Here is a 14,005-nt window from a genome sequence, read left to right as displayed (position 1 = left end):
TGGGGTCTGCTAATATCCCCACAAAATAATAAGATTGACTAAAGAAGCTATTGTACAAGTTCCCTGAAGTTTACCTCAAATTGTTTAGCTTAGGTAAACAAACATTTAAAGACAATCAAATCTAGAATTTAACATCCATAAAGGTGTGTTACTAAAATAGAATTTTTCTCTCTAAAATAACCCTCATTTACAGAGATAGCCAAATCAGGACTAATTCACTTGTGAAACAAGTTTAGTTTTGAGAAACTTGGCCTATTATTTACATAAGCTCAGCAAGAACAATAAGTGTGATCAATAGATCTTTTAGCATCTGCTTTGCTGGAACTTTTAATAAGGAATCTCTAGGTTGAACTTTTAGTAGCCTCTCTGGGCCAGAAGCCAAGCCCTGTACTGGCCATCAGGCATGCCTGCAATACCTGTCGATTTGGGCGAATTTCTCATTGGGGAATTCCTCTTCTGAGACCGCACCTACCAAGGAGTGACATTCTTTACTCACCTGGTGAGGCTGCTGGGAACTCTGTAAGCAAGGTATCAGGCCAACAGTCCCAAGGGGCTTTATGGCTCTAGGTTTTATAAAGTCAACCTTAGTTCCTTTAAACTCTCTGGTCATATCCGAGTCTTTTTAAATATGACATTCCAGCCAAAGCCTTGGTAAAATAAACCGTGTTTCCAACTCTTTCCTGTTACAAGGAGAACAGATTCTTATTGGACTTATGTAAATGACTGACTGTCATGGAAGAATGCTTACTTACTGAGACCTTTTGGTTTCAGAGGGTTCAGATAGAGAGAAAAGCTTGAATGCGTTGAGCTCTTTTATAAATGAGCACTTTTACATCTCTATAAGTTACAGATAACTAGGAGGAAGTATCCCTAGTCTGGAAGAGCAAACATCGGAGAGAACCAGCAATGTTTAAAGTAAGACAAAACATTAAGAGATATAACATTATAATTTTTTAGTTCATTTAGTCCCGTGTTACCAAATCTAGTGAATGCAGCTTTAGTCAGTTTTGGAAATTTTTACCCATTTCAGTTTTAGGATTTTCAAGTATATCAAATATCTGTATTTGTCCTGAAAGTCCTTTATAGGAATCTCCTTGAAAATAAAGCTCATTTTATAAGAGAATTAAAACAATTATAAATGACAAAAACTCAGAATGGATATGGTTAAAGCTAAAGAGACACGGGAGTTTACAATTTAGCTGCAAGGAAATCAGGTTATTTTTGTGATACATAACATAATTACAGTATCAAGCGATGATCTCTCAAAACATTAAAACTTTAGGAAGTGCATAGAATCTCTAGAATAGTTATAGTATTTTCCCAAATGTAATCCAAGGTTTATCATCGGTTCAGTAGTATTTCATGAGCAACTTCATATATTAAGGAAAAGCCTGAGTTAAAGAGATTTTACAATTTAAATCTTGTCAACATTTGCTAAGATCTCAGAAAGTTTTGAAGCACATGCCTAAATATAATTAGGGATGTTAAACACCTGATAAAACAAAACATAGAAACTGGTTTTTCTGGGCAGGCAAAGAGGAAATCACTTACATTCCCATAACAGGAGATCAATTAATCTAAGAAAACTTTGTCCTTTGAACAGAGAATTTTAGTCTTGTACTAATGTAATGTACTTTTAAAACCCATTTATTTAGTCTATTTTAGTCTGTTCTGACCATAGCTAAAATTCCTTTTCTGAAGATTTCCCTTTATAAATCTTTTATAACTTTCCTTTGCATTCAGGTCTTGTCCTAAGCCATTTCTTTCAAATCAACCATCTCATTTAGGATAAAATTACCTTCCCTTACCTTCAACAAAATGTATTCCCATTACTTAATTTTTTTTTACTTATCATCTACTTTCCTACAGAGTTTCCCTTATTTCCATCAGTCTTAGTTACACTAAGCAGAGTTTGATACTCTTAGAAACACCTTAATCTCTAGTGAAGACTAAGTATTAACCAATTGTGAACTGTTACAACAGAATTCTTCAGGTGGCAAATTTATGAATCAGTTAAGTGGCAAACAAGTTTACCAACAGATTTAAATAAGAAATAAAAAATAAAAAAAAATTTTTTTAAAAGGACTTTTGTTTAAAGGACTTTAAACAAAAGTCCTTTTTAAGAGACAGTTGGCTGTTTAAACTAAAATACAACTCACTGAGAGAATCGCTGCATTATTTATTGGGGTAGAAAGGACCTGGAATGTAGAAAGACCCATTCTGCAGAGGAAAAAAAAAATCACTAACAGGTCTCAACCTAGCACAGCCAGTGGCTAGAATCCCTGGCTCATGAGACTCTGTGCTAGCAGGCCGCTAGAACCATCTCCACTATGTTAGTCTATCTTGGAAGCCAACAAGTGTTTGCCCAGTTAAGAGCACGGTAACAATCAGTCACGTTATGTTATAATGATTGTCGATATCTTTAAAAGCCTTGTCAAGTTCCTTTTTGAGTAACCCTCACCCCACCCTTAGAGAAATTTATCTGTGGTTCACCTCTTTGAAATATCTACTATTGCTCCATATTTACCATAGCCAAAAAAAAAAAAAAAAAGCTTTCTATTAACAAAGTGTTCAGAAGGGGGCGCCACTGGAAACAATGAGAGTTTTCGCAGCTGGGACAACTTTGTTGCAGAAACAGCTGAAAGCAATCAGGTCAGACAGAGCCAAGGGCTGGAGGGATTTTTAAAATTACAAAAACCGAACCAAATCAAACCAAAACAAAAATCATAACCAATGGCCAAGATTTCAAGTTTGCTACTAAAGGTATGACATTCTCCTAAGACATGCGTGTGACTTGATCAATATATTTCTATATTTATATTTGAAGAAGAAGGAACTATTTGATGCAGCAAATCCACATTGATTAAAAATTACCAGATAAGGGGCTCTTGGGTGGCTCAGTGGTTTAGGCCTCTGCCTTCTGCTCAGGTCATGATTTCAAGGTCCTGGGATGGAGCCCCACATCAGGCTCTTTGCTCAGCGGGGAGCCTGCTTACCCCTTTCTCTCTGCCACCTCTCTGCCTACTTGTGATCTGTCAAATGGGTAAATAAGATCTTTAAAAAAAGAATTACTAGGTGAGAAAAACATCGAGGGTATGGGAAGGAAAATGATTTCACCTGATCTGACTAGGAAGTGGTTGAAGACTGAATTAAAGTGCTATATAAAGAGTAAAGCCCTGGGAAATATATGGGGAAAAAATCCCTAGAAAAACAGCCATAATAACTGGCTGCTCTTTAATGATCCAGATCCTGCGGTAGGCAAAGAAGAGCTGGTTTTAGCCAGAGGATGATCTCCGTTTGTCTTCATGATCTGGCATTTCCTGCAAGGCAGGCATGGGGCTCTGCACTAGAGCTGCAAATGCTGGGGGGCCCTCACTGTCCCTTTTCTCTTCTCAGGGGGACAACCGGCATGTCCATGGTGCAGTGTGACAGGCTTTACCACAGGGAGAGAAAAGACTGCCAAGGGTAGGTTGGAGCTGGGAAAAGCCACTTAGGAACAGATTTTAAGGGGAGGTGATAGACAAGGGCAAAGCGAAGAATGAGGATGAGTGTGTCAAGTTTCAAAGTGCCAGGAGGCAGCACAGTGCATTCAGGAAACTACAGCAAGTTCATGATAACCGACAGCTGATCTGGCAGCATCACCTGGGGATGGAGGCTGAGCCCCGGGGTTAACACTGGGGTGAGATGGTTTGTATACTATGCCGAGGAGGTGAGGTACTACACTGTGGGGGCACAGGGAGCTACCGGAGGATTTCAAATATCAGAATCGTAACCATAATAGAGTATTTAATTGCATCCTAGCTTTCATCAAGGGTAAGATGCACTATAGTTTATGTTCGACTAAGAAAGAGAAATGCTGTCAGTTAAACTAGGATATGTCCTCAAGTGCAAGGTAAATGCCACCTTAAGAGATATTAAAATGGGGGGGGGGGGACAAATCTTAGAACAAGTAAACTGTGGTACTAGAATAATTAAGAAAGGTCGAACACTTGGATCAACAAAATAAGTGATTATTCCTTAACCATGTGCACCCAACTATATTAAGTCTTAGAACAAGAGACATTCTCATCTTGATGCCCCGCAGCTGTTAGGCCCAAGGTACAGAGGGCAGTAGCCAATGACCAGCAGGCCCCAAGTGCCATGTGCAGACTCTAAGAGCAACTGCCTTTGAGAGAGGAAACGGTTGAGAGTGGGCTTTCTGAGGTAGAGAAGTATTAGCTGGGAAAGTCGGAAAATTGACACAGAATCGGAATTGATGCCCCTACATGACAGAGTTGGTGAAACTTCCCTTCTCAGAGATCTTGAGGCTCCTCAGAAATGTATTTTTCATTTTGGACGGAACATTCAGGATAAATATGATCTGTTCGAATACCTGGTTCTCTCATCAGGACTGTTTCTTAGGCTTCACTGGTACTAGAAAAGGGTTTTGATAGACCAGGGTAAATCCTGACAAAAGCAAAGCACGGTATCGATGAAAAACTAACCACTCAGAAGAGAACAACAGATAAAAGGCCAGGCCTACCTGACCCTGCAGGATAGGTAAGGTTGGTCTGGCAACAGGGGTAGAGGGGAAGTGCCCATCTCCTGCTAGAAGAGCTAGAGAAGTCCCCTTCCCGAGAGACCACACCAGAAGAGGAGAGCAGTAGGTGCTGATGATGAAGAATATTTTAATCAGCAGAGAAGGTCAAAATGACAAAGTTCCAGGATCAGAGTAAACCTATGGGATCAAAAAATAAAAAATAAAAAAAAGATTTTTTTGAAACGACTTTTTTTTAAAGGAATTTAAACAAAAGTCCTTTATAACAGACAGTTGGCTGTTTAAACCAAAAGTACAACTCACTGAGAGAATCGCATTATTTATTGGGGTAGAAAGGACCTGGAATGTAGAAAGACCCATTCTGTAGAGGAAAAAATAGAATCACTAACAGGTCTCAACCTTGCACAGCCAGTGGCTAGAATCCCTGGCTCATGAGACCCTGTGCTAGCAGGCCGCTAGAACCATCTCAACTATGTTAGTCTATCTTGGAAGCCAACAAGTGTTTGCCCAGTTAAGAGCACGGTAACAATCAGTCACGTTATGTTATAATGATTGTCGATATCTTTAAAAGCCTTGTCAAGTTCCTTTTTGAGTAACCCTCACCCCACCCTTAGAGAAATTTATCTGTGGTTCACCTCTTTGAAATACCTCACTGTTGTTCCAAATTTACCATAGCAAAAAAAAAAAAAAAAAAGCTTTCTATTAACAAAGTGTTCAGAAGGGGGCGCCACTGGAAACAATGAGAGTTTTCGCAGCTGGGACAACTTTGTTGCAGAAACAGCTGAAAGCAATCAGGTCAGACAGAGCCAAGGGCTGGAGGGATTTTTAAAATTACAAAAACCGAACCAAATCAAACCAAAACAAAAATCATAACCAATGGCCAAGATTTCAAGTTTGCTACTAAAGGTATGACATTCTCCTAAGACATGCGTGTGACTTGATCAATATATTTCTATATTTATATTTGAAGAAGAAGGAACTATTTGATGCAGCAAATCCACGTTGATTAAAAATTACCAGATATGGGTCTCCTGGGTGGCTCAGTGGTTTAGGCCTCTGCCTTCGGCTCAGGTCATGATTTCAGGGTCCTGGGATGGAGCCCCACATCAGGCTCTTTGCTCAGCGGGGAGCCTGCTTACCCCTCTCTCTCTGCCTGCATATATGGCATCTGTTTGCCATTTGTATGTCTTCTTTGGAGATGTGTCTGTTCATGTCTTCTGCCCATTTTTTGACATGATTATCTGTTTTGTGTGTGTTGAGTTTGAGGAGTTCTTTATAGATCTTGGATATCAGCCCTTTATCTGTAATGTCATTTGTGAAAATCTTCTCCCGTTCCGTGGGTTGTTTCTTCATTTTGTTGACTGTTTCCTTTGCTGTGCAGAAACTTTTGATCTTGATGAAGTCCCAAAAGTTCATTTTTGCTTTTGTTTCCTTTGTCTTTGGGAACATGTTTTGAAAGAATGTGCTGTGGCCAGTGTCCCTGAGGTTACTGCCTATGTTCTCCTCTGGGATTTTGATAGATTCCTTCCTCACGTTGAGGTCGTTTGTCCATTTCGAATTTATCTTTATGTATGGTATAAGAGAATGGTTGAGTGTCATTCTTCCATACATAGCTCTCCAATTTTTCCTGCACCATTGATTGAAGAGGCTGTCTTTTTTCCACTGTATAATTTTCTCCTCTTTGTCAAAGATTTTTTGACCATAGAGTTGATGGTCCATATCTGGGCACTCTACTCTAACCCACTGGTCTACATGTCTTTTTAACCCACTGAGCCACCCAGGTGCCCCTTTTAAGCTATTTTTTAAAAGTACAGTCATTCTTTTTTTTCAAGATTTTATTTATTTATTTATTTGACAGAGAGAGAGATCACAAGTAGACGGAGGGCAGGCAGAGAGAGAGAGAGAGAGAGAGAGAGAGAGAGAGAAGCAGACTCCCTGCTGAGCAGAGAGCCTGATGCAGTATTTGATCCCAGGACCCTGAGATCATGACCTGAGCTGAAGGCAGTGGCTTAATCCACTGAGCCACCTAGGCGCCCCTAAGCTATTTTTAAAATTCCTGTTCCAATAACACTTGGATTGCCATATAAAGTTAACCACATCATCTTTTTTAGGTAAGTAGTTGTACTTTTTATGTGCATAGTTATTTTGGTCCATGAGTTCAGCTCCTCTTACGATCATCAAATCTCTGTAAAGTCTGGGTATGCTAGGATTTTCTTAGCAACAATAAAATACATTGAAACCTGGTAGCTTAATTATAATAATGTTTTCTTTATCAATCATTCACAATAGCATTACATTTTGAGTAGCTTCCTTCTATTTTGCAGCTATAGTGTTTGGAAAAACTTGAATTGTGATATCACTGTGATAATGTGAATTAGTCAGGGTTTTTCAGAGAATCGGGAAGAGAAAAAAAAAAAAAAAGGAAGATATTCTCCAGGGCCAACTCTAGAAGTAACTATTAAAACATCTGTCCAAATTAAATTGAACAAAACTCAGAAATGCCATCTCCAGTGAAATACAAAGAAGATTATATATAGTTCTGGGCACACACATCTCATTTGACCCAATGATGTACATCAATGAAAGACTGAAGGCCAATCACCACTCCATGGGAGAATTTAAAAATAAATTTACTAATGAGTCCAAGAATTCAGAATCACAAATACTTCAGAACTAATAATAACTGCCTTCACTTGATGTTATTCTATAAGATAAATCCTACGATCAAGTTTTAATTTTAAGTTCTTACAATTTTAAATTCTTAAATCCTTATGAAGAAGCATCATTTGGAGGGAGCAGTTTACATAATTTATCATCCATCAGCCTTTTTTTTAAGATTTTATTTATTTATTGGACACAGAGAGAGAGAGCGAGAGAGAGAGAGAGAGAGAGATTACTAGTAAGCAGAGAGGCAGGCAAGCAGGGAGGGAAGCAGGCTTCCTTTTGAGCAGAGCCCGATGTGGGGCTGGATCCCAGGACCCAGAGACCATGACTTGAGATGAAGGCAGAGGCTTAACCCACCACCCACATGATGAGAGAGCCCCTCAGGTGCCCCTCATCCATCAGTCTTAATTGTTTGGAGGAAAATGTGTGGATGAATAATGCCTTAGGGAGCTGATCTCTCTAAAGAATTTTCAAGTCTTTACCCCTTCAAGGTTTTTGCACAGTTCTGATAGCCTCTAAACATCCAGCTGATTTCTACAGTGACAGGCCTGTTAAAAACTGTCCTCAAACCAGGAATAGAGCTTGAAACATACCAGTCAAGAGCAGCTTTGAGTCTTTTAAGGAATTTATCATCATTTCTTTGTTTTTGGTTCATATCCGAAATAGTTCTATATTACACTTGCATAATTTCTCCAGAGCTGACTTTGAAGGAGGCATTCAGTTCCAGCTAGTTCCATATTTTGACAAGAACTATAATTCTATAAAAAAAAAAAGAACATATTTTAGAGCGCCTGGGTGGCTCAGTGGGTTAAAATCTCTGCCTTCGGCTCAGGTTATGAATCCAGGTTCCTGGGATTGAGTTCCACAGTGGGCTCTCTTCTCAGCAGGGAGCCTGATTCCATTCCTCTCTCTCTGCCTGCCTCTCTGCCTTCCTGTGATCTCTGTCAAGGAAATAAATAAAATAAAAAAAAAACATATTTTATACCAGTTATTCATGTTTATTAACTAAGATATCACAATACAAATAATACAAACAGTTGCTCTTTATTAATACCTTCAACCAAGATCAAAAAAATATGTCCTATTTTCTCCAAAAATTTTATATCATCTGATAGGTCAGATATTTATAAAATTACATTTAAAGTTTAAAAAATATCAGCAAATATTTTCATTTAAATGCAAATTTCAAAGAAAATCTACTTTTCCAAACACGACTTTTTATCCTATTTTTTTTTTAATTTTGTCGACAACTGATAAATTGTTTAGCGAGACTATAAATGTTAGATCGAAAAAATGATTGATAGATGTAGGTTCAAAATATTATGTTCCATTAAAAATGATTTAGTCTTTGATGAACATCTGTTTGGTAATATGTTGTATCTAGATATTGTAAATTAATGACCTATATAAAACTATAGGGAAATGACACCTTCCGTTCCATTATGAGTAGAGCTTTTAAAATGCTATTTGTCACAACCTGTCATCTTGTCATTATGTAGCATTATGTAACATTTAAAAAATGTATATTCTATGCAGCCATCAAAAGAAATGAAATCTTGCCATTTGCAACAACATGGATGGAACTAGAGCGTATCATGCTTAGCGAAATAAGTCAAGCAGAGAAAGACAACTATCATATGATCTCCCTGATATGAGGAAGTGGTGATGCAACATGGAGGCTTAAGTGGGTAGAAGAATAATAAATGAAACAAGATGGGATTGGGAGGGAGACAAACCATAAGTGACTCTTAATCTCACAAAACAAACTGAGGGTTGCCGGGGGGAGGGGTTTTGGGAGAAGGGGGTGGGATTATGGACATTGGGGAGGGTATGTGCTTTGGTGAGTGCTGTGAAGTGTGTAAACCTGGTGATTCACAGACCTGTACCCCTGGGGATAAAAATATATGTTTATAAAAAATAAAAAATTTAAAAAAAAAAAAAAGAAAGAAAGAAAGGAGACTTCTGAATACTTTGGAGGAAGACATGATGGGAATAAGAGAAGGAAGCCAACAAGAAAGTTTTGGGATGTGTGATATGCCCTTTCTCCCTCTGCTAGGTTCACAAATATTCATTGAATGGATCTCTTGTGGACACCAGTGAAGGGCTGAATTGTGTCTACAGCTTGAATCAGAATGGCTTGCACAGTTGCAAGAGCCCAGAGGCAGAAGCACCAGAATTCCCAGCAGACTTACTTTGGACTTGCCTGGACTGTGGAATTGAGGATTGGGAGCAAACTTTTCCAGAGTTCAAATACTAAGGAGGCCCCAACTAACAACTGAGTTACAGAGACCCAGGAAAGCTTGTGTGAGGAGAAGGCCAAATGCTTAACCAAGACTTCTGTCAGTAGAGCTACAAAAAATCCAGACAGTGTGAAGAAAAAGGAAAAAAAAACAAAAACAAAAACAAAAGTAAAACCTGATCCAATGTCGAGAATTTGAGGAGTAGGATATCCCTGCAAAGTGGAGTAGCTAAGGGTAGTAAACAAGTATAGGGCCATTCCTGCAGAACCAGCAATCTTTTAACTAGTAAACATGGGAGAGTGTGAGCCCAGATACCATGGCCTCTGGGAGAAGGGGTGGTTGTTGTTCTTTTGTTCTGCCCTGGCCTGGGCCATGTGCCTGGACCTTGCATCTAGGATGTAATAAGTGTATGCTGAGGTTGTCCAAACCTGCACCCCACTCCCCATTCCTGCTATCTCATGGAAAGAGCAATGGAAAGTGAGTTAGAAGAGACTGAAGAAGAATCTCTAGGGATATCAAGACCCTAAGGGCACAGTACCAGTACTTTCATATCTTCTTACAAGGGGACGTCTGGGTCTTGGAAAACATGAGAGGCTTTGAGGGAGAAGCTCTGGCTACAGGGATCAGGCCAGAGGGTGGAATTTGCAATTCTTGGACTCTAATCCAAGGGCAAACATGGAAGGGCAAACACAGAAAGGTAAACATGGAATAAGGGCAAATAAGCGCAAACATGGAAGACAAGCTCTCCCAGATACTTGCTTATCTGTCCGAGCCCTGAGTATGGACAAGAATGGAGAAAGTGCCCAGTCAAAACACACAATGAGGCAGGATCCATAACAGAACTCTTGGCTTTAGGGCAACTGCCAAGAATACCAGCTATTGTAGACTTGGGCTTTCCCATCCTTATGCTCACCACCAACTTACTTTAGACTCATGCTATTGAAGGACATGAGACAATTGCTGCTTACTCCTTGCTTACCACCTATGCCAGTCAGAATCCTCTGTGTCACTTCCTCCAGCACCTGCCCAGCTTGGGATAGGAGGGGCTTTCCTGGTCCCCAGACTCTCCTGCTCAACCTGGTCTAACTAAGCATTCATCCACTCTGACTTCTAACCTGTGAAACCCACCCAACCATCTCTTTCCTAGACCATTGCACCAGCTTCAGGTTTGCATTCCCCTCCCCCCGCCAAACCTGCAACCTCTACCACAAGAATTCATAGCTACAGAAAGCTACCTGATCAGTCTTATTAAGATACAATTTGGATCAGGCTGTTGATTTGGTCAGAGCATCTTCAGTGTCATCCTCATCACTTATAGAACAAAAGCTAAATCCCTTAGTAAGACATCTAGAATCCTACACAATCTAGATACAACTTTCTAGTTTCATCTCCTATTCTATTCCCAAATAAACTTTCTACCCCATTCTCAGCCAAACTTGTTCTCCCATAATGCTCTACATGTTCTGACCTTCCTACATTTTTTCAATCTGTTCTTTCTACTCTGAAGCCCTCCTCCCTCTCTGCATCCATTGAAATTCTAGCCATTCTTCAAAGCTCAAGACAAATAACACCTCTACCACGAAGCCTTTCTAGTTGGAAGTAAATCCTCATTTCTCTCTGCCTCTTAGCATCTAAATAGCCGTCCCTTGTACCTATGAATCACATCTTCTTTATCCATTCATCTGCTGAAGGACATCTTGGCAATGTCCATATTGTGGCCATTGCTGCTATGAGCATTGGGGTGCAGGTGCCCCTTCACTTCACTACATCTGTGTCTTTGAAGTAAATACCTAGTAGTACATTTGCTGGGTCGTAGGGTAGCTCTATTTTTAATGTCTTGAGGAACTTCCCTACTGTTCAGAAAGGATGAACACCTACCATTTGCATTGACATGGATGGAACTGGAGGGGATTATGCTAAGTGAAATAAGTCAAGTGGAGAAAGACAATTATATGGTTTCACTCATATGTGGAACATAAGGAATAGTGTGGAGGACCACAGGAGAAGGGAGGGAAAACTGAATGGGAAGAGATAAGAGAGGGAGGAAAAACCATTAGAAACTCTGGACTCAAGGAAACAAACTGAGGGTTACAGAGGGAGGGGGGTGGGGGGATGGGGTAACCAGGTGATGGGTGGCATGTGTTGTGGTGAGCACTGGGTGTTATATGCAACTAATGGATCACTGAACACTACATGAAAAACTAATGATGTACTATATGTTGGCTAATTGAACATAATTTTAAAAAATAAAATAAAAATAGAAAAAAAATGTATATTCCTCACTTTGAAGTCTTTTAGAAATCTAAAATATGACATTCTATGGTTTGTGTTTCCATATTCCTTTATTGCCACATGCTTTGATTCAAAGGTAATAAATTCCTCTTATTTGGAAAAATGATGTTTATTTTTGTTCTCTCACCCTTAGCAGGTGGTTTCATTTTAGCACACTTCAGAGTTATAATTTCATGCTTATTAAAAACATTTATTATGATCTACATAGATGAATGAAACTTTTATTTTATTAAATTATTTGCCAAAAAATCTGTTAATTTAAAAATGTATTTCCTTTGAAGGGTTATTTTAGAGAATTCAGAGAGGATCTAGGAGTGTGGTATTATGCAATATTTAAGTAGGTATGAAATGGTTATTTATATGATTGTTTCTTTAAGGCTTATGTATATTGTCCATTATATGCTACAAAATATTTTGAAAGTAAATTTAAGGTATGTTTTACATAGTTTATTTTTTGGAAAAAAATATTGAAATGACTTATGAAATTCAGTATACTCTCAGCATATGTTTTTCTGAAATTTACCTATTGTGTCTTGAACCTATTATATGGCAGATATTACTTCAGACTACACTGGTAAATGAAATACTTGGCTTTGTAGAACGTTTATTTTAATGGGTGAGACAATTAAAAGCTATAAAACTTAATAAAAATTGCATAGTGCATTCAAAAATGATGAGTACAATGGGGAAAAAGAAAAATTAGATCAGGGTGAGAAATATCAAGGTTGCTAGGCAGGGGATGGGGAGTTAAGAATTTTAATAGGAAGATCAGGGTAGTTACAATGAAGCTGACAATTGAACAAAGGTATGGAATGGTGATGAATTTGCCCAGAACTATCAGCAATAAGGTCACTCCAGACAAAGGAATTGGCTATCTTGAAGGCCATAAGGTTGGATCGTGCCTGGCATATCTGAGGAATAGCAAGGAGGCCACTGTGAGGGACTGAAGAGTAGCAGGGAAAGAGGTCACAGAGGTTAAATGAGTGGCTAGATCATGTAAAAGCTTAGAAGTCATTGTAAAACTCTGGCTTTTATATTTGGAAATTTACTGTATGATAGAATTTCTGCTAATAACTGAGAGTACAAATGTCCATAAAATTTCAAAGATTCTTTTACTTGTAAGACAGAATAAAGAAAAAGAGTTCATATTTTCACATGGTGTAACAAATGCTCGGAGATCCAAGTGTAGGAAGCTATGGGAGCACAGAAGAAGGCACTAAAATCACACCAATATATTTGATGACTGTGACTATATATAAATTTGTCTTTTCTAGATTTTTTATAGTCATGGAATCACACAGTATATACTATTCATTGCCTGGCTTTTCTTTTCTCAGCATGATTACTTTGAGAATCTCCAATTGTAAATAGTTCATTTTGATGTTGAACAGTAATCTCTTTAATGAGAGATCATAATTTGTCTTTGCTCTATTGATGGACATTGATGAATATTTCCACAGTTTTCAATTCTTAAAAATAAAGCTGCTATGAAATTCATATACAAGACCTAGTATGAACATAGGGTTTGTTTCTCTTGGTTAAAAGCCTAGAAGTAAAATGGCTATTTGTGTAACTGCAACATATTTTGCATTTAAAAAAATTTTCAAACTATTTTCCAAAGTGGTGGTATCATGATATATGCCAACAACAGTTGAGATTTTTTGTTGCTTCTCAATCTAGCTCAGACGAAGTAAATTAGCCTTGATAATTTTAGCCATTCTAATAGATATGTAAACATGTCTCATTATGATTTTAATTTGTATTTCTTTAATGTCTAAATGTTGAGAAATTTGTCATGTGCTTATAAGCCATCCATATCCTTTTGGTGACATGTCTCTTCAATAAATTTCTTCACATGTAAAATTGGTTACTCTGTTTGGTTATTAGTAAGGTTTTTTATTTTTATTCATTTTTTAATAATCAGAGGAGATGTCCATTATCAGATATATAATTTGCAAATCCCTTTTCCATCTTTACGGTTTCTCAATGGAGCTTTGATAGCTGTGTCTTTCAAGAAATATGCTACTTCTTTCCTGGTACACGGAGGTATGACTAGAACATTATCAATGTTGACCTTTGCAAAGAAAATCATGGCTTAAGATATATGTAGTCTGCGGTTGTTGGGAGTGTTCTGTAATATCAAGCATATCTAATTAGTTGATAATTTTGTACAAGTCTTACATATCTTACCAATTTGATGACTATTTGTCTATATAATCTTAAAATAAAGGTATTGAAACTTTTTTCCGTTTCTCTTCTAAGGTAGAAGTTA

This window comes from Mustela lutreola, chromosome 3, assembly GCF_030435805.1.
Source record: "Mustela lutreola isolate mMusLut2 chromosome 3, mMusLut2.pri, whole genome shotgun sequence".
NCBI lineage: Eukaryota > Metazoa > Chordata > Mammalia > Carnivora > Mustelidae > Mustela > Mustela lutreola.
Note: the sequence above shows the minus strand (reverse complement) of the source record.